Here is a 19791-nt window from a genome sequence, read left to right on the forward strand (position 1 = left end):
ACACAAAAGCTATCTAACATTACATCTTAAGGAGGAAAGCATGTTATTTTGACCAATTTGGGTGTGTTTTTTTCTTCTTCATGAACAGCTCCTGCTTATAATTAATCCCAAAGAACAATCTCTGTTTATGCCCTCTGGGTTTATCATGAATTATAACCTAAACTTTACAAGATCATATCTCCGCAATGGAGAGGAGGAATTTGTAAAAAAAATAAATATATATATTTTATTCAGCTCTGCAGCCACTAGTATATTATGTGGCTAGTTTAACTTTCTCAAATTAGTGAAAGAGCCTCTTTAAATTTTAAATAAAACAAACACTCTTTATGGTGTGTTTTTTTTTTTTTTTGTTTTTTTTTTAATGTGAGGATGATCTTCACACTTTCTCATATATAGTATTCTTTGTGTTTTCTAGGCAGCACCCAAAAATATTCAAGCAACTGCTATGCAACTGGGGCAGCAAAAGGCAAGGATTACTACAGATCTCAATTACCCAGGTCGTGCACCCACCAATGAGCAGTAGTCCTGGTGGCACATCATATTGTTGATCTGACATGGAATAGGATCATTGGTCCAGATATCCAGCATAGGAGCACAAAAGGTTAATATTTTATTATTTTTTTACGTTGATGGTTTATTGCGGGGACATGAAGGCATTTTTATTTTAAAGAGTTTCGCTAATATCTTGTTCCCTGCGGGATGGAAGCTGGCAATTCTTTTTTTTTTTTTTAACTTCATGAAAGGAGCGTAGAAGGCTGCAGGGACATAAATTTTAGACAGGAAGATCTTAGGGAAAATTAGGACTCAAAATGTTGTAACCTACAGATATAGCAGAAGCGATGTTTGTCATATAAAGGAACATTAAAAATTGAAAATGCACAATAACATAAAATATCCCACCAATGCCTTCTTTCTTCTTTTTTTGTTTGATATCTTTCTCATATTCCAACTGAAATTGTAAATATGTATAGAGAACTTCTATATGTATCACAGGAGATGAACCATGCCCCCCTCCTCATCACTGACCTGTATGTGGCTTTGAGACAACTGTCTGCAGCAGGAACATTCCCCACTAATGGCTCTGAGACAACTGACTGCATCAGGAACCACCCCCATTAATGGCTTTGAGACAACTGTCTGCAGCAGGAACCTCCCTCATTAATGGCTGTGAGACAACGGTCTGCAGCAGGAACCTCCCCCATTAATGGCGGTGAGACAACTGTCTGCAGCAGGAACCTCCCCCATTTATGGCTGTGAGACAACTGACTGCAGCAGGAAGCTCCCCCATTAATGGCTGTGAGACAACTGTCTGCAGCAGGAACCTCCCCCATTAATGGCTGTGAGACAACTGTCTGCAGCAGGAACCTCCCTCATTAATGGCTGTGAGACAACTGGCTGCATCAGGAACCTCCCCCATTAATGGCTGTGAGACAACTGGCTGCAGCAGGAACCTCCCTCATTAATGGCTGTGAGACAACTGGCTGCATCAGGAACCTCCCCCATTAATGGCTGTGAGACAACTGGCTGCAGCAGGAACCTCCCCCATTAATGGCTGTGAGACAACTGTCTGCAGCAGGAACCTCCCTCATTAATGGCTGTGAGACAACTGGCTGCATCAGGAACCTCCCCCATTAATGGCTGTGAGACAACTGGCTGCAGCAGGAACCTCCCCCATTAATGGTTGTGAGACAACTGTCTGCAGCAGGAACCTCCCCCATTAATGGCTGTGAGACAACTGGCTGCATCAGGAACCTCCCTCATTAATGGCTGTGAGACAACTGGCTGCAGCAGGAACCTCCCCCATTAATGGCTGTGAGACAACTGGCTGCAGCAGGAACCTCCCCCATTAATGGTTGTGAGACAACTGTCTGCAGCAGGAACCTCCCCCATTAATGGCTGTGAGACAACTGTCTGCAGCAGGAACCTCCCTCATTAATGGCTGTGAGACAACTGGCTGCATCAGGAACCTCCCCCATTAATGGCTGTGAGACAACTGGCTGCAGCAGGAACCTCCCCCATTAATGGTTGTGAGACAACTGTCTGCAGCAGGAACCTCCCCCATTAATGGCTGTGAGACAACTGTCTGCAGCAGGAACCTCCCTCATTAATGGCTGTGAGACAACTGGCTGCATCAGGAACCTCCCCCATTAATGGCTGTGAGACAACTGGCTGCAGCAGGAACCTCCCTCATTAATGGCTGTGAGACAACTGGCTGCATCAGGAACCTACCCCTTAGCGCTGTGTGCAGTTGGACAAAAAGATGCTCAGAAGATATTCAGCCAAAAATGGAGCAGATCACCTGGAAATTAATTTTTGATCTTTGCAGGGTTTCTCAAGATTCTTCATTTTAGGATAGGAACATGGAGACAATTCTGCAGAGTAACAAACTATGTTGGGGAAGATTCTCGTGTTTCCTGTTTTCCTGTATACATTCAATTCTTGTGGGTTTGAGTTTTCTGTATCTGTGCAAAAACAGCTGACGGTGCCTTCCTTGAAATCAATGGGAGTTTAATGCTCCGTCTGCTTCACTCATGGAAATATCACAGTGATTCTGACGGAAGACAAAAGGGCACCACATTCATTAGAGCGTGGTCGCTGTTTTACTTACTGATTGACGTGGACCTGGCTTACAGACCTCTGTATTACATTGGTTGTCAGTGTAGAATGTGCTGAAAGGAACCGGCTTCATTTTTTTATACCCCAAACTAATATAATTTATATAATATTACTGTAATGCTGATTAAATCCATGCCTTTCATTTTAGGAATCAATGTTTCCACCTTAAAGGGATCCGTCTTTCAAAAATTATTATGCAAATGAGTCACATGCAGCGGGATGGGGACTCTGCACTTGCGGCTCTCCTGCCCACTCTCTTTATTCCTCGCCTGTTGCCTTCCTCCTGTCAGTGAATGACAGGCCAGTCTTGTTTTGTCAGTGACCTGCTTTTCCCAGCAAGATCTTTTGCCAGCACTGTCATTGCCTGACGTGGTGCATGCATAGTGAGACCCGGACAATCAATCTGTGCATGCACCACCCCAGGCAATGATGATGATCTGTATGATGATGATGACGAGAGATCTTGCTGTTGAAAGCCGATTACTGATATACAAATGACTTGTCAGTCAATTACAGAAAAGTCTAACAATCCAACCCTCAGATAATAGTGAAACCGGGTGTATGTGTGCAAATCTGCACTGCTGATAAAGATGGATGGCAGATTATATTCTTCAAAGCTTTATTTCAAAACTGGTTAATAGTCAACGTGTTTCGAAGTCATGCAGGACCTCTTCCTCAGGACAAAAACTTTACAAACCTAATGACATTAGTTTGGCGTATATTACAGGTGCACATAATATAGGGTCATAAAACTTTCAAAAAATAATGAAGTGTATTTAAGATAAGGGAATTTATCATAAGAAAACAACCTATTGTTTAGATCCTGTTTTTATGTCCAATGTATTTAATTGTTTTTCAGTTTTATGCATCACTATCTATATTGACTGATCACAGCTCTGTATACAGTTTTTAACATCAGATCCACTGTGAGGCTATGTGCACACTCTGCGGCGTGCTCTGCGGGTTCTCCCGCAGCGGAATTGATAAATCTGCAGGGCAAAACCGCTGCGGTTATCCCTGCAGATTTATCGCGGTTTGTTTTGCGATTTCCGCTGCGGGATTACTCCTATACTATTGATGCTGCATATGCAGCAATATGCAGCATCAATAGTAATGGTAAAAATAATACAAAATTGGTTATACTCACCCTCCGATGTCCGGATCTCCTCGGCGCTGCACGCGGCGCTCCGGTTCCAAAAATGCTGTGCCGAGAAGGACCTTCGTGACGTCACGGTCATGTGACCGCGGCATCATCACGGTCATGTGACCGCGACGTCACCGCAGGTCCTGCTCGCACAGCAACCAGACCGGCCGGCCGCGTGCAGCGCTGAGAGGTGAGTATAACATCATTTTTTATTTTAATTCTTTTTTTTTACACTATTTATGCTTCCCAGGGCCTGGAGGAGAGTCTCCTCTCCTCCACCCCGGGTACCACCCGCACATGATCCGCTTACTTCCCGCATCGTGGGCACAGCCCCATGCGGGACGTAAGCGGTTCAATGCTTTCCTATGGGTGCAGAATCGCTGCGATTCTGCACAAAGAAGTGACATGCTGCGGGTTGTAAACCGCTGCGTTTCTGCGCGGTTTTTCCCGCAGCATGTGCACTGCGGTTTGCGGTTTCCATAGGGTTTACATGTTAATGTAAACGCTATGGAAACTGCTGCGGACCCGCAGCATCAAAATCGCCGCGGATCCGCGGTAAAAACCGCGAAGTGTGAACATGGCCTTAACAATAAGATGAGATCACAGCTCACCTCATCCTCTTGTACAAGGAGTAATAACACCTCTATATAGAGTAGATAACACAGGATCCACCGTTCACAATAGGTGATGTCACAGCTCACCACCTCCTCCTGTACAAGAACTGATAACTTCTCTATATTTATAGATATCGCAACTCGCCTCCTCCCCTCCTATACAGTGACTGATGACAGTTCACAATAGGTGATGTCACAGCTCACCAACTCCTCCTGTACAATAATTGGTAACTTTTCTATATTTATAGCTATCAGAACTCGCCTCTTCCCCTCCTATACAGTGACTTGACGACACTTCACAATAGGTGATGTCACAGCTCACCACCTCCTCATGTACAATACCTGATAACACCTCTGTATACAGTAGGTAACACAGGATCCACCATTCACAATACGGGGTTTCCCCCAAAACAGGCCCTACCATGAAAATAAGCCCAGCATGATTTTATAGGATTTTTTGAGTTTTTCTTGAAATATAAGCCCTACTTGAAAAATAAGCCCTAGTTATAGTCAGGACCAGTGTTGGGGGGATGGGTCAATTGCCCAGGGCTCCCACTTTTGGGGGAGGCAGCTTTTCTATTCCGGTAGGTGATGTCACAGCTCGCCTCCCACTGTACATTGACTGATAACACCTCTTTATATAGTAGATGTCACAGCTCACCTTCTACACATTCTCTTCACAATGTCATTTTACCTGATTAAGGCATGCTCAGAAGATCAAAAACCTTCTACACAGAAGATTAGGGTCTGAGTCAGTCTGTTACTTCTAATGTCCATGTGCTGAACAGAATGTAGGAGTCTAATGTTGGGTCTAGTGGCCAGTGTGAAAATAGCAAGACATGATTTTTTTTGTTTTTGTTTACAAAAATGATTTTTTTTTTTCAATGAGTAAATGTAGATGGTATACCTGCCCTAGAAAGCTTCAAATGATATGACACTGAGGCAATTCAGACTCCAGAATCTGCGATAATACCTTACTATATGTACAAGTGCTTCTCACTAAATTAGAATATCAAAAAGTTAATGTATTTCAGTTATTCAATACAAAAAGTGAAACTCCTATTATATAGTCATTATAAATGGAGTGATCTATTTCAAGTGTTTATTTCTGTTAATTATTATGGCTTACAGCCAATGAAACCCCCTAAAGTCATTATCTCAGTAAATTAGAATACTTTATAACACCAGCTTGAAAAATTATTTTAAAATTCAAAATGTTGGCCTACTGAAATTTATGTTCAGTAAATGCAATCAATACTTGGTCGAGGCTCCTTTTACATCAATTACTGCATCAATGTGGCGTGGCATGGAGGCGATCAGCCTGTGGCACTGCTGAGGTGTTATGGAAGCCCAGGTTGCTTTGATAGCAGCATTCAGCTCATCTGCATTGTTGGGTCTGGTGTCTCTCATCTTTCTCTTGACAATACTCCATAGATTCTCTGTGGGGTTAAGGTCAGGTGAGTTTTCTGGCCAATCAAGCACAGTGATACTGTTGTTTGGAAACCAGGTATTGGTACTTTTGGCAGTGTGGACAGGTGCCAAGTCCTGCTGGAGAATGAAATTTCCATCTCCAAAAAGCTTGTCAGCAGAGGGAAGCATGGTGCTCTAAAATCTCCTGGTAGATGGCTGCGCTGACTTTGGTCTTGATAAAACACAGTGGACCTACACCAGCAGATGTCATTGCTCCCCAAACCATCACTGATTATAAAAACTTCACACTAGACCTCAAACAGCTTGGATTGTGTCCTCTCCACTCTTCCTCCAGACGATGGGACCTTGATTTCCGCAAGAAATGCAAATTTTACTTTCATCTGAAAACAACACCACGGAGCAACAGTCCAGATCGTTTTCTCCTTGGCCCAGGTAAGACGCTTCTGGCGTTGTCTATTGGTCATGAGTGGCTTGACACAAGGAATGCGACACTTGTAGCTCATGTCCTGGATAATTCTGTGTCTGGTGGCTCTTGAAGCAAGGATTCCAGCAGCAATCCACTCCTTGTGAAGCTCCCCCAAATTTTTGAATGGCATTTTCTTAATCCTTTCAAGACTGAGGTTATCCCAGTTGCTTGTGCACTTTTTTTTACTGCACTTTTTCTTTCCACCTAACTTCCCATTAATATGCTTGGATGCAACACTCTGAGAAAAGCTAGTTTCTTTAGCAGTGACCTTTTTTGGCTTGCCCTCCTTGTGGAGTGTGTCAATGACTGTCTTCTGGGCATCTGTCAAGTCAGCAGCCTTTCCCATGATTGTGGAGCCTACTGAAACAGACTAAAGAACCTTTATAAATGCTTAAGAAGCCTTTTCAGATGTTTTTTGTTAATTATTCTAATTTACTGAGATAATGACTTTTGGGTTTTCAATGGCTGTAAGCCATAATCATCAACCGTAACAGAAATAAACACTTGAAATAGATCACTCTATAATGACTCTATATAATATGAGTTTCACTTTTTGCATTGAACTGAAATAAATTAACTTTTTGATACTCTAATTTAGTAAGAAGCACTTGTATATACATATGCCCATGATATCCAAAGAATTGGAGCAAAGTGGTTGGAGACTGTCGGAGCATTTCACACCCATGTGTGCGTGTAAAACTGAAGTGAGGAGGAGCTCCATGTATTTGTAGAACAGCTGTTTGGCCCATCAGCTGCTGTTGTGCAGGGCTCTCAGCCAAGCCGTATGAGCTGGAATCCACTGTGTTCACTTGGAACCAAGGTTCGCAGATGCAGCAGCCGGCAATGAGTCAGCTCCGGCTCCCAGGGAGTTGGGCTGAACCCCCTGCATAGCTATGGGGTCAGGCGCAAAGTCTCTCATTACCCACTGTGCCGCTCCAGATGTTATTGAGGAAAGCTATTAGGGGGGTGAATGGGGATTGAGTTTAGAACGGAACACATTGGTCACATTATAACCTTTCGCTGCAGAAACAGGGCCTGCTGGGACGTGCTTGTAGAAGGTTACGCCATGTCCCTAGCTAAATGCGACGTCTTCATTTTAATTTGCAAGGTCAAACTACTGAGATGAAGTGCGGTGCCAGCTGTTAACAATAACCATTGAATACGGACATATACTAAACCTCTTCTCATAAATATAACACTCAGATCACTGATACTTTGATACTGTTACCAGAATAAACTTACATTGTCCTTCTAATGGGCGTAAATTTTCGGTCTACGGCTACTTTCACACTGGCGTTAACTGCAATACGTCGCAATGCGTCGTTTTGCCGAAAAAAAGCATCCTGCAAAAGTGCTTGCAGGATGCGTTTTTTCTGCATTGACTAACATTAGCGACGCATTTGCGACGCATTGACACACATCGCAACCGTCGTGCGACGGTTGCGCCGTGTTGTGGCGGACCGTCGGGAGCAAAAAACGTTACATGTAACGTTTTTTGCTCACGACGGTCCGCTTTTTCTGACCGCGCATGTGCGGCCGGAACTCCGCCCCCACCTCCCCGCACTTCCCCGCACCTCACAATGGGGCAGCGGATGCGCTGGAAAAATGCATCCGCTGCCCCCATTGTGCGGCGGAGACAACGATAGCGTCGGTGACCTCGGCCCGACGCACTGCGACGGACCGAGCCCGACGCTAGTGTGAAAGTAGCCTAAGGGTACCGTTACCCTAAAAGACTTACCAATGATCACGACCAGCGATACGACCTGGCCGTGATCGTTGGTAAGTCGTTGTGTGGTCGCTGGGGAGCTGTCACACAGACAGCTCTCTCCAGCGACCAACGATCAGGGGAACGACTTCGGCATCGTTGAAACTGTCTTCAACGATGCCGAAGTCCCCCTGCAGCACCCGGGTAACCAGGGTAAACATCGGGTTACTAAGTGCAGGGCCGCGCTTAGTAACCCGATATTTACCCTGGTTACCATTGTAAAAGTTAAAAAAAAAAAACACTACATACTCACCTTCTGATGTCTGTAATGTCCCCCGGCGTCTACAGGGTTACGCGCTGCTGCTCAGAGCTTCCTGCACTGAATGTGTCAGCGCCGGCAATAAAGCAGAGCACAGCGGTGATGTCACCGCTGTGCTCTGCTTTATGGCCGGTGCTGACAGTCAGTGCAGGAAGTTCTCGGCAGCAGCGCATAACCCTGTGGGCGCCGGGGGACGTGACAGACATCAGAAGGTGAGTATGTACTGTTTTTTTTTTTTTGTTTTTTTTTTTACTTTCAACAAATTCTTGATGCAAACATAACATCATCTGTAAAAAAGCTGAATTTAAAAAGGGATGGCTTGTACAAATGGATAATGATCCTAAACACAGGTCAAAATCCACAATAGAAGACCTCAAAAGGCATAAGCTGAAGGTTTTACAATGGCCCTCACTGTCCCCTGATCTGAAAATCATTGAAAATATGTGGCTAGACCTCAAAAAAGCAGTGCATGCAAGATGAAATAGAAATCTCACAGAACTGGAAGAATTGTCCAAAGAAGAATAGATGAAAATCCCTCAAACAAGAATTGAAAGACTCTTGGCTGGCTACAAAGTGTTTACAAGCTGTGAGACTTGCAAAAAGGGGTGCTACTAGGTACTAACCATGCTTTTGCATGGGTCTATTTTTACTTTTTGTAAATTTTCTAAAATGGGGGGGGGGGGGGGGGAATGAAATATATATTCTATTATTTTTTTTTTAGCTCCTTTTAGAGATAATTTCATCTTCAGCTTGCTTAACTGTTCATAATAACAGTAATTTTGACCAGGGGTGCCACTGTAGATGAAAAGGATCCTGGTTGTAGAGTGATGTTTCCCCAGACAATGAAAACCAGGATCCAACTCTATTGAGGCCCTTTCATTTAAAATTCTGGAGGAAGATTCTCATGCAGATCAGTGTCCAGCTCAAGGATCTTAACAGGTCATTTACTTATAAGAAAACCTTGGATTTCTCTGGAATAAGATATTGATCTCAGATTTCAACGTATCATTTTATTCAGCTCTTACTAAGTACATGCCTATATAGATGGCTTAGAAGGGCTGATCCTACTGATAAATTCCCTTTCATCGCTTCAGGGCTCAATAGAAAATATAAACAATATACACTCACCGGCCACTTTATTAGGTACACCATGCTAGTAACGGGTTGGACCCCCTTTTGCCTTCAGAACTGCCTCAATTCTTCGTGGCATAGATTCAACAAGGTGCTGGAAGCATTCCTCAGAGATTTTGGTCCATATTGACATGATGGCATCACACAGTTGCCGCAGATTTGTCGGCTGCACATCCCAAAGATGCTCCATACAAGGCAGGATGGATCCATGCTTTCATGTTGTTTACGCCAAATTCTGACCCTACCATCCGAATGTCGCAGCAGAAATCGAGACTCATCAGACCAAGCAACGTTTTTCCAATCTTCTACTGTCCAATTTCGATGAGCTTGTACAAATTGTAGCCTCAGTTTCCTGTTCTTAGCTGAAAGGAGTGGTACCCGGTGTGGTCTTCTGCTGCTGTAGCCCATCTGCCTCAAAGTTTGATGCACTGTGCGTTCAGAGATGCTCTTAGGCCTACCTTGGTTGTAACGGGTGGCGATTTGAGTCACTGTTGCCTTTCTATCAGCTCGAACCAGTCTGCCCATTCTCCTCTGACCTCTGGCATCAACAAGGCATTTCCGCCCACAGAACTGCCGCTCACTGGATTTTTTTTCTTTTTCGGACCATTCTCTGTAAACCCTAGAGATGGTTGTGCGTGAAAATCCCAGTAGATCAGCAGTTTCTGAAATACTCAGACCAGCCCTTCTGGCACCAACAACCATGCCACGTTCAAAGGCACTCAAATCACCTTTCTTCCCCATACTGATGCTCGGTTTGAACTGCAGGAGATTGTCTTGACCATGTCTACATGCCTAAATGCACTGAGTTGCCGCCATGTGATTGGCTGATTAGAAATTAAGTGTTAACAAGAAGTTGGACAGGTGTACCTAATAAAGTGGCCAGTGAGTGTATACTCGCCTCCTGCGGCGGTGGCATTCTCACAATGTTGACTAGTTCTGGCCTCTCACTTGACACTGGCTGTAGTGGTTGTCTGACACAACAATCAGTGGCCACTGATAGAATACTGATGATCTTCAGTCAATCAGTGGACATTTGCTCTGACAAAATAGTAAGGGCTGCAGCCGATCAAGTGATAGAACAATGTCACGTGACCAGCAAGGCCTAGCAGCGCCAACAATGCTGGAACCGCACCACTACAAAAGCTGGATATAGATTTTGGTTTTTTTTCTATGGGGCCCTGAAATGATTGAGCAGGGGCTGTCCAGTAGCGTACAACCCCTTTAATGGCCTAAATTTAAATATATAGGAAAAAATGCAACATGAAATGCAACTGGTTTGTGGCATTTTTCGCCACAAACTTTTCTACAAGACTTGAGAAACCAAGTGAAAAGACATTGAATTGCCTGTAAGTTTCTGTACTCCATACATAATAAACACCACTATCCTCAAAGTATTTTTAGTAAATTACTTGCATTGCACTCAGTTCCACACTATTTTTTAAACGTCTTTTGTGGACCTTTTTCATAACTTATAAATTGGGTAAAATACCATAAATTTAGCACGTCATCTTTCGTACTTTTGAAACTCCGTTTTAGAAAATCTCCTCTCTAATTTGGTGTTTGAAATACTGTTGCTTTTTTATTCTACTACTAAAGGCTCCATTTCATTTTTAACCCTGATACTGTGTTCTGACTGTGTGAACTAGAATAAATGTAAGTTCCGGGTGAAGTACGATGGTGTCAAGGCCGAGCAAGATGCGTTCGGGAATTTGCATCACAAACACGTTTGAAAGACCAGAGGGATTTGTCTGCACGTCTTCCAGTAACCGCAGGAAATGCAAGACGATATCCCCTGCAAGCGCCTTCCTCGCCCCACATGGAGGCAGCAAAATGCTCTGTAATGAGATAGCAATTTTATCTTCCATAAAGCAGCCCCATCTGGAGATTAACCCCTTCAATTCCTGATGTGTTTCTGCAGCTATGTGTTGGCATCTGAATAAACTGCATCTGGCACCACTGGTTTATGGATAAATGTAATAAACATTGTACATTCAGATATACTGTGGATGTAGTATAGGTATGTATTTTGTACAATCAATTGCAGTTCAATATCTTAGATATGTATACTATACTGTGAGTTTATGTATGTATAGTGAATGTGTAATTCAGTATACTTTTTAAAATTTCATTTTTTTTTAAAATATTTCTTTCTATATAGTGTTCCTTATAAAAATCTTTTTACTATTTTGCTGTTGTAGAGTCTTTGCAACTCTTTTACATACAGTAGATGGTTGTACTGCTGCTTTTGACTGCTGTAGGCTTAGGGTTGACCTCATCTGCCCAATAGAGAGACCCAACAGCAACATTTTTAGGGGAAACAGGCTTAAACTATCTTGTAATATAGCCTTTGTAGAGGTGGGGAGAGACGCAGGTATCATGTGTTTGTGGAAAAGGAAAAGCTGCACAATATTAAAGATTTGGTAGTACAAAATTCCAGCATGTTTTACTGCGAGGGCAACACTTTTTTTTTAAAGTGGGTCATTTACAAGAATATTTTTTTTTTATTTAACCCCTTGGTGACAGAGCCAATTTGGTACTTAATGACCGAGCCAATTTTTACAATTCTGACCACTGTCACTTTGAGGTTATAACTCTGGAACGCTTTAACAGATCCTGCTGATTCTGAAATTGTTTTTTCGTGACATATTGTACTTCATGTTAGTGGTAACATTTCTTCGATATTACTTGCGATTTATATATGAAAAAAACAAATATGGAAAAAAAAATTAAAATTTTGCAATTTTCAAACTTTGTATTTTTATGCCCTTAAATCAGAGAGATATGTCACAAAAAATAGTTAATAAATAACATTTCCCACATGTCTACTTTACATCAGCACAGTTTTGGAAACAACATTTTTTTTTGTTAGGGAGTTATAAGGGTTAAAAGTTGACCAGCAATTTCTCATTTTTACAACACCATTTTTTTTTTTTAGAGACCACATCACATTTGAAGTCATTTTGAGGGGTCTATATGATAGAAAATAACCAAGTGTGACACCATTCTAAAAACTGCACCCCTCAAGGTGCTCAAAACCACATTCAACAAGCTTATTAACCCTTTACGTGCTTTGCAGGAACTGAAACAACGTGGAAGGAAAAAATGAACATTTAATTTTTTTTGCAAACATTTTACTTCAGAACCATTATTTTTTTTCACAAGTGTAAAAACAGAAATTTAACCATAAATTTTGTTGTGCAATTTCTCCTGAATACGCAGATACCCCATATGTGGGGGTAAACCACTGTTTGGGCGCACCGCAGAGCTTGGAAGAGAAGGAGCGCTGTTTGACTTTTTCAATGCAGAATTGTCTGGAATTGAGATCGGATGCCATATCACGTTTAGAGAGCCCCTGATATGCCTATACAGTGGAAACGCTCCACAAGTGACACCATTTTGGAAACTAGACCCCTTAAGGAACTTAACTAGATGTGTGGTGAGCACTTTAAACCCCCAGGTGCTTCACAGAAGTTTATAACGTAGAGCCGTGAAAATAAAAAATCCTTTTTGTTTTCCTCAAAAATGATTTTTTTAGCCTCAATTTTTTATTTTCTCAAGGGTAACAGGAGACATTGGACCCCAAAATCTGTTGACCAGTTTTGTTATGACCTGGTGGCTAAAACGCAACATGGGACGAGCTCTGAGAAGGTGGTATCTCTACTGACCGCAGTCCCTAATCCTAACAACAACACTAGTAATAGCCGTGGGATGTTCCTGACTCTCCCTAGACACCTCTTAACAGCCTAAGAGCTAACTACCCCTAAAGAAGGAAATAGAAAGCTATCTTGCCTCAGAGAAAACCCCAAAAGCAAAGACAGCCCCCCACAAATATTGGCTGTGAGTGAAGAGGGAAATGACGTACACAGAAATGAAATCAGATTTCAGCAAAGGAGGCCAATACTAAACTTGATAGACAGAGAGAAAAGGATACTGTGCGGTCAGTATTAAAAACTACAAAATCCACGCAGAGTTTACAAAAATGAACTCCACACCGACTCACGGTGTGGAGGGGCAAATCTGCTTTCCCAGAGCTTCCAGCTAGCCTGAATATGACATAGTGACAAGCTGGACAAAAAGACATATTTGCAGAGCAATAGAGTCCAAGCAAATGGACAAACAAGAACTAGCAAAAACTTATCTTTTGCTGACAAGGACAGGCCATATGAGAAATCCAAGGAGAGAACCAAATCCAACCAAGAACATTGACAGCTGGCATGAACTAAAGCCCAGAGCAGGTTTAAATAACAAACCCAGGCAAGGCGATTAGTGAAGGCAGCTGCCACAGCTACCCAAAGGATCAGCGGTTCCACTCGAAACCACCAGAGGGAGCCCAAGGGCAGAACTCACAAAAATACCATTAGCAACCACAGGAGGGAGCTCCAGAACGGAATTCACAACACAGTTTGTCCGGAGTACCCTGATACCCCATATATGGGGGGGCACTGTTTGGGCACCCATCGGGGCTCGGAAGGGAAGGAGCGCCACTTGGAATGCAGACTTTGATGGGATAGTCTGCGGGCGTCATGTTGCATTTGCAGAGCTCCCGGTGTACTTTAACAGTAGAACCCCCCCCACAAGTAACCCCATTTTGGAAACTAGACCCCCGAGAGAGCTTATCTAGATGTGTGGTGAGCACTGTGAACCCCCAACTGCTTCACAGAAGTTTATAATGTAGAGCCATGAAAATAAAAAAAAAATCATATATTTTCCACAAAAATGATCTTTTCACCCCCAAATTTTTACTTTCACAAGGGTAACAGGAGAAATTGGTCCCCAAAATGTATTGTGCAATTTATGCTGAGTAGGCTGAGCTCGGAAGGGAAGGAGCGCCGTTTTTGGAATGCAGACTTTGATAGAATGATCTGCGGGCGTTATGTTGCATTTGCAGAGCTCTTGATGTACCTAAACAGTAGAAACCCCCCACAAGTGACCCCATTTTGCAAACTAGACCCCCCAAGGAACTTATCTAGATGTGTGTTGAGAACTTTGAATGCACTAGTGCTTCACAGAAGTTTATAATGCAGAGTCGTGAAAATAAAAAATATTATTTTTTTTAGCCCCCAAGTTTTTATTTTCACAAGGGTAACAGGAGAAATTGGACCCCAAAAGTTGCTGACCAATTTATCCCGAGTACGCTGATGCCCCATATGTGGGGGTAAACCACTGTTTGGGCGCACGGCAGAGCTCAGAAGGGAGGGAGCAACATTTGACTTTTTGAGCGCAAAATTGGCTGTGGCGTTTAGAGACCCCCTGATGTACCTAAACAGTGGAAACCCCCCAATTCTAACTCAAACCCTAACCCCAACACACCCCTAACCCTAATCCCAACCCGATTTATAATCCTAATCACAACCCTAACCCCAAAACAACCATAACCCTAAATCCAACACACCCCTAATCCTAATCTCAACCCTAACCTCAAACCTAACCCTAATCCCAATACACCCCTAACCCTAATTCCAACCTTAACCCTAATCCCAAACCTAATCTTAATGCCAACCCTAATCCCAACTCTAACCCTAACTTAAGCCGCAACCCTAGTCCTAACTTTAGCCCCAACCCTAGCCCTAACTTTAGCCCCAACCCTAACTTTAGCCCCAACCCTTACCCTAACCCTAAATTTAGCCCCAACCCTAACCCTAAATTTAGCCCCAACTCCTCCAGCTGCCGGCCGGCAGATCATGGGGGGCGCACTGCGCATGCGCCCGCCATTTTCTTACCGAAGGAAGAAGCCGGCGGCCAGGAGGGGACACAGGAGGACCCAGGGACACCGGTAAGTATGACAGGGTCCCCGAATCCCCCTATTTCTCTGTCCTCTGATGTGCGACCACATCAGAGGACAGAGAATTACACCTCGCTTTTTTTTTTTTTGCGGTCGCCGGTAAACAGTTAATTACTGGTGATCGCAAAACAGGGGTCGGTAAAAACCGACCCCGATCATGTTCTTTGGGGTCTCGGCTACCCCCGGCAGCCGAGACCCCAAAGATCTTCCGGGGGCCGGCCGGCGGGCGCACTGCGCATGCGCCCGTCATTTTTTTGGCCGGAACAAGGTGGTGGCGCCCATCGGGAGCCACGAGGAGCACCGGGGGAGACAGGTGAGTATCGGGGCGCGATCAGGGACCCCATTTCTCTGTCCTCTGATGTGCGATCACATCGGAGGACAGAGAAATTAAATGGGAAATCGCGTTTTTTTTTGTTTCTTTTTGCGACCGCTGGTAAACGGTTAATTACCGGCGATCGCAACCCAGGGGTCAGTAAAAAAACCCCGAATCATGTTCTCTGGGGTCTCGGCTACCCCCAGTAACTGAGACCCCAGAGAAAATCCGACTCTGGGGGGCGCTATTCACTTTTTCCAAAGCGCCGTTAATTAACGGCGCTGTGGTTTAAGTACCCTTAACTGCCGCTGTTAAAAGGCGTATCGGCGGTCGTTAAGGGATTAAACTGAGTACCTCCTACAATTATTGGTTCTCCATTAATTCTGGATCGGTTATCACCGTGGAAAATAAAGTTGCAAATGGTTCCTTCAACTAACTAGACGTATATTACAGAACCTTCTTTTTATTAACCGACATCAGAGGAGAAGAAACAAATGACCAAAGAGAAGTTCTGCATCTTTATTTGTGAGGGACACAACTTTGGAAGAGAGGGGTATTGAAGAAAAAAAAGTTCCAAATTCGATGGATCAGCAGCACCAATTGAAAGAGGCACTCCATAAATAAAAAATGTGAAAAATCCAAGTCATGTCTGAAACCAGGAGTAAGTTGCCTAATGTGTATATCCATACTGTGTTAAACTAATGTTTCAGGTTACTTTTCTGAAGACTGTAATGTTTGTACATTAGGAATACTAGTATTTCTGATCATTATATGACTTTCTTGCTGCTTTTGTTTGAGATTCCTCAGTCATTATTTCTAGTTGTTTTTGCCTAAGCCCAGATCCTGAATGGACAGCGATTTTTAACTGGGATGTCTCTAATGCACTGCACACATAGAAAATAGAAAATCCAGCTCCCTTTAAACAAACACCAAAGTAAACGTTTAGCCAGCAGTTTTTTATATTTCAGTGTAGAAAACCATATGCAAGATCTAATATTAAGTGAATAGAATCTCTAAATGACTATCGGGGAAGCCAGTTTCTTGATAAATGGGTATTTCACAGGTGAGAAGCTTGTAAATTACTCATCTAAATGGAGAATATGAAGGGAATAACTGAAAAAAAGTCTGGACCCAACAGCATCCCATGTAAAAATTTAGGTGGTGATTAGGATCCTCAAAGAATAGATTATGTGACCATTCAATCTCCAAGTTACACCACAAGTCACAAGCTCTATTTGACTCTTAGGAATCTGATATTCATACTGTGACAACTCACATTAAATTGTGATATCTGACTTCTTTAACCCTGCTGTTCTGTTCGCATTTACTATACACTAGTTCTGTTCGGGTCACTATGACCCGGCTTATTAAACCTTGATTTTAGACACTCTAACTCATTTTTTTTTATAACTTTTTGCTTACTAGACTGTTTGTGAACATGTTTGGTAGTAAAAAAAAGAAAAATGAAACAGAAATTTTTTTTTTTTGGGTTTATTCAGAAAAAAACAGATCAATGAGAAAAACGAAAATAGAAAACTACACATATTTTGTAAAAAAAAAACAAAAAAAAAATCAAATCAAACATTTTGTGATAAAAAATTAAAGATAATAAACATTACAATGTGAATATACTTACATATGATCAGATAAATTTACGATTTCTTGCATGCAAGACAATACACATGTTGTTTGCATATAAATGCTTTACAGCTATAACATGTTATACTTGTCTTGTTGTCACAAGATGAAGGGCAATAGCTGCATCTTTTTCATTTGATGCCAGAAGAGGCCATGGGGGTAGAAGAGCTTGTGGAGGTCATGGCTTCACTGTCCTGGGCATGTTGACGGACGCTTTGTACCAGGGCTGCCGCTGCTTCTGTTCTTGGTGTAACATTTCTGTTCTCAATATAAGGTTGAACCAGTGACTTCCCAAGTTCTTCGATAAATAGTCTTCTTTTATGGAGTTTGTTGGCGTTCCAATTGGGATTTATTTCCCTCCACAAGACAAAAGAATTATAGGCTGACAAATCCAGGATATTGAAAAAGAGAATCATTGGCCACCGATTTGATTTTCTATTGCATGAATATGTTCCAACGAGTTGGTCTAACGTGTCTACACCACTTTAGTTGCATTGTAGTCCAAGATCATATTTGGTTTTCTATCTTCCCGTGTCAGAGAAGATAAGAACCCACCCTTCTGTACACAAGCAGATAAGCCAGGAAGACACTTACTTAGCAAAAAAAAATATTTGCAACACTTTACAGCTCAGCTTTACAAAACAAAACATGTTAGACAGCGTGTTCTGAGCAGTCCGTTCTGCGCATAATATACACGTGTAGTGCACACCTAGTGATCTCTCCAGATGCACTCTACATTTTAGAATAGACTGTGCACCAAAAATAATCAATATAAAGCCATTTTTATGGTGCGCAGATCTCAATGCATACCCCCGGTAAAGCGCGTGTACGACCCCATTGAAATAATTTAGGAAATAAATCAATTGATATACAATAGTAGATGCAATAAATAGACCCAACTGAGGTTATAACTCCTTTATTTCACTGAAAATATGGCCTCACAGCTGTAAAAAACGATGCCGGGTCACTATGACCCGAACAGAACTAGTGTAACTTTTTTCGTGTAGCAAAAAGTAAACGAAAAAAAAAAAATATATATATACTCTTATGTAGGTCCCCCCAAATGAGGAAAAGTCAAGGAGTCTCAAGTTTTAGAGACTTACAGAAAAAAATCTACAGGGCCGCAAAAAGTCTGTTCGGGTCACTATGACCCGAACAGAACAGCAGGGTTAATAACCTTTTGTACTGTATAAAGAAGACTAAAATATGTGAGATTCTTTTTAGTACCTTACGTGATTATTCTCCGATTCATTCCATCCTCGTTCTTTCACTGTTCATTCTGAAATGTCGTTTAACTTCCTCTGCTTCCACCCTAAGCCTCTGCCCATTACATATTCTATTTATCAAACTCAAAATTGCACCTGCTGCCTACATATATTCCTGATTACTGCTTATTCTTTACATTTCTATAATTCTTCTCACTACTCTTGGCATAGCAAGAAAGAAATCTGTTTTATCATGTTTTTTTCCCTACAACAATTCTAAGAATCTTAGAGCATACTGATAGATCATAAGTTCACAGATCACTTTTGGTAGGGCTGGGGAATAGTTTTTTTTCTTTTGTTAAGCAACCCCCTCCCCCTGTTAGGGTTGTCGGAACGCACCGAATATATATATATATATACATATACCCACTGGCCACTTTATTAGGTACACCATGCTAGTAACGGGTTGGACCCCCTTTTGCCTTCAGAACTGCCTAAATTCTTCGTGGCATAGATTCAACAAGGTGCTGGAAGCATTCCTCAGAGATTTTGGTCCATATTGACATGATGGCATCACACAGTTGCCGCAGATTTGTCGGCTGCACATCCCAAAGATGCTCCATACAAGGCAGGATGGATCCATGCTTTCATGTTGTTTACGCCAAATTCTGACCCTACCATCCGAATGTCGCAGCAGAAATCGAGACTCATCAGACCAAGCAACGTTTTTCCAATCTTCTACTGTCCAATTTCGATGAGCTTGTACAAATTGTAGCCTCAGTTTCCTGTTCTTAGCTGAAAGGAGTGGTACCCGGTGTGGTCTTCTGCTGCTGTAGCCCATCTGCCTCAAAGTTTGATGCACTGTGCGTTCAGAGATGCTCTTAGGCCTACCTTGGTTGTAACGGGTGGCGATTTGAGTCACTGTTGCCTTTCTATCAGCTCGAACCAGTCTGCCCATTCTCCTCTGACCTCTGGCATCAACAAGGCATTTCCGCCCACAGAACTGCCGCTCACTGGATTTTTTTTCTTTTTCGGACCATTCTCTGTAAACCCTAGAGATGGTTGTGCGTGAAAATCCCAGTAGATCAGCAGTTTCTGAAATACTCAGACCAGCCCTTCTGGCACCAACAACCATGCCACGTTCAAAGGCACTCAAATCACCTTTCTTCCCCATACTGATGCTCGGTTTGAACTGCAGGAGATTGTCTTGACCATGTCTACATGCCTAAATGCACTGAGTTGCCGCCATGTGATTGGCTGATTAGAAATTAAGTGTTAACAAGAAGTTGGACAGGTGTACCTAATAAAGTGGCCAGTGAGTGTGTGTGTGTATGTATATATATGTATGTATATATATATATATATATATATATATATATATATATATATATATATATATATATATATATATATATATATATATATAT

The 19791-nt window shown here is 42.4% G+C and overlaps 1 protein-coding gene and 1 long non-coding RNA gene across 7 annotated transcripts in view; one reads left to right on the forward strand and one right to left on the reverse strand.

Moving 5' to 3' along the window:
* LOC143768828 (uncharacterized) overlaps positions 1–11385 on the forward strand; it is a 252489-nt gene extending 241104 nt beyond the window's left edge. For 5 of the 6 annotated variants that reach the window (XR_013214062.1, XR_013214058.1, XR_013214061.1 and 2 more), the window contains one exon: positions 416–962. The gene's annotated coding sequence lies outside the window, so the exon portion shown is untranslated. Of the gene's footprint in view, positions 1–415; positions 963–11072 lie in introns of those variants that run through there. The other variant, XR_013214059.1, reaches the window with a different exon arrangement.
* The window catches only part of LOC143764458 (uncharacterized), a 243780-nt gene that overhangs the window by 184175 nt on the left and 39814 nt on the right, over positions 1–19791 (reverse strand). The window lies entirely within an intron of this gene.

Source organism: Ranitomeya variabilis, chromosome 4 (genome assembly GCF_051348905.1).
Source record: "Ranitomeya variabilis isolate aRanVar5 chromosome 4, aRanVar5.hap1, whole genome shotgun sequence".
NCBI classification, from domain to species: Eukaryota; Metazoa; Chordata; class Amphibia; order Anura; family Dendrobatidae; genus Ranitomeya; species Ranitomeya variabilis.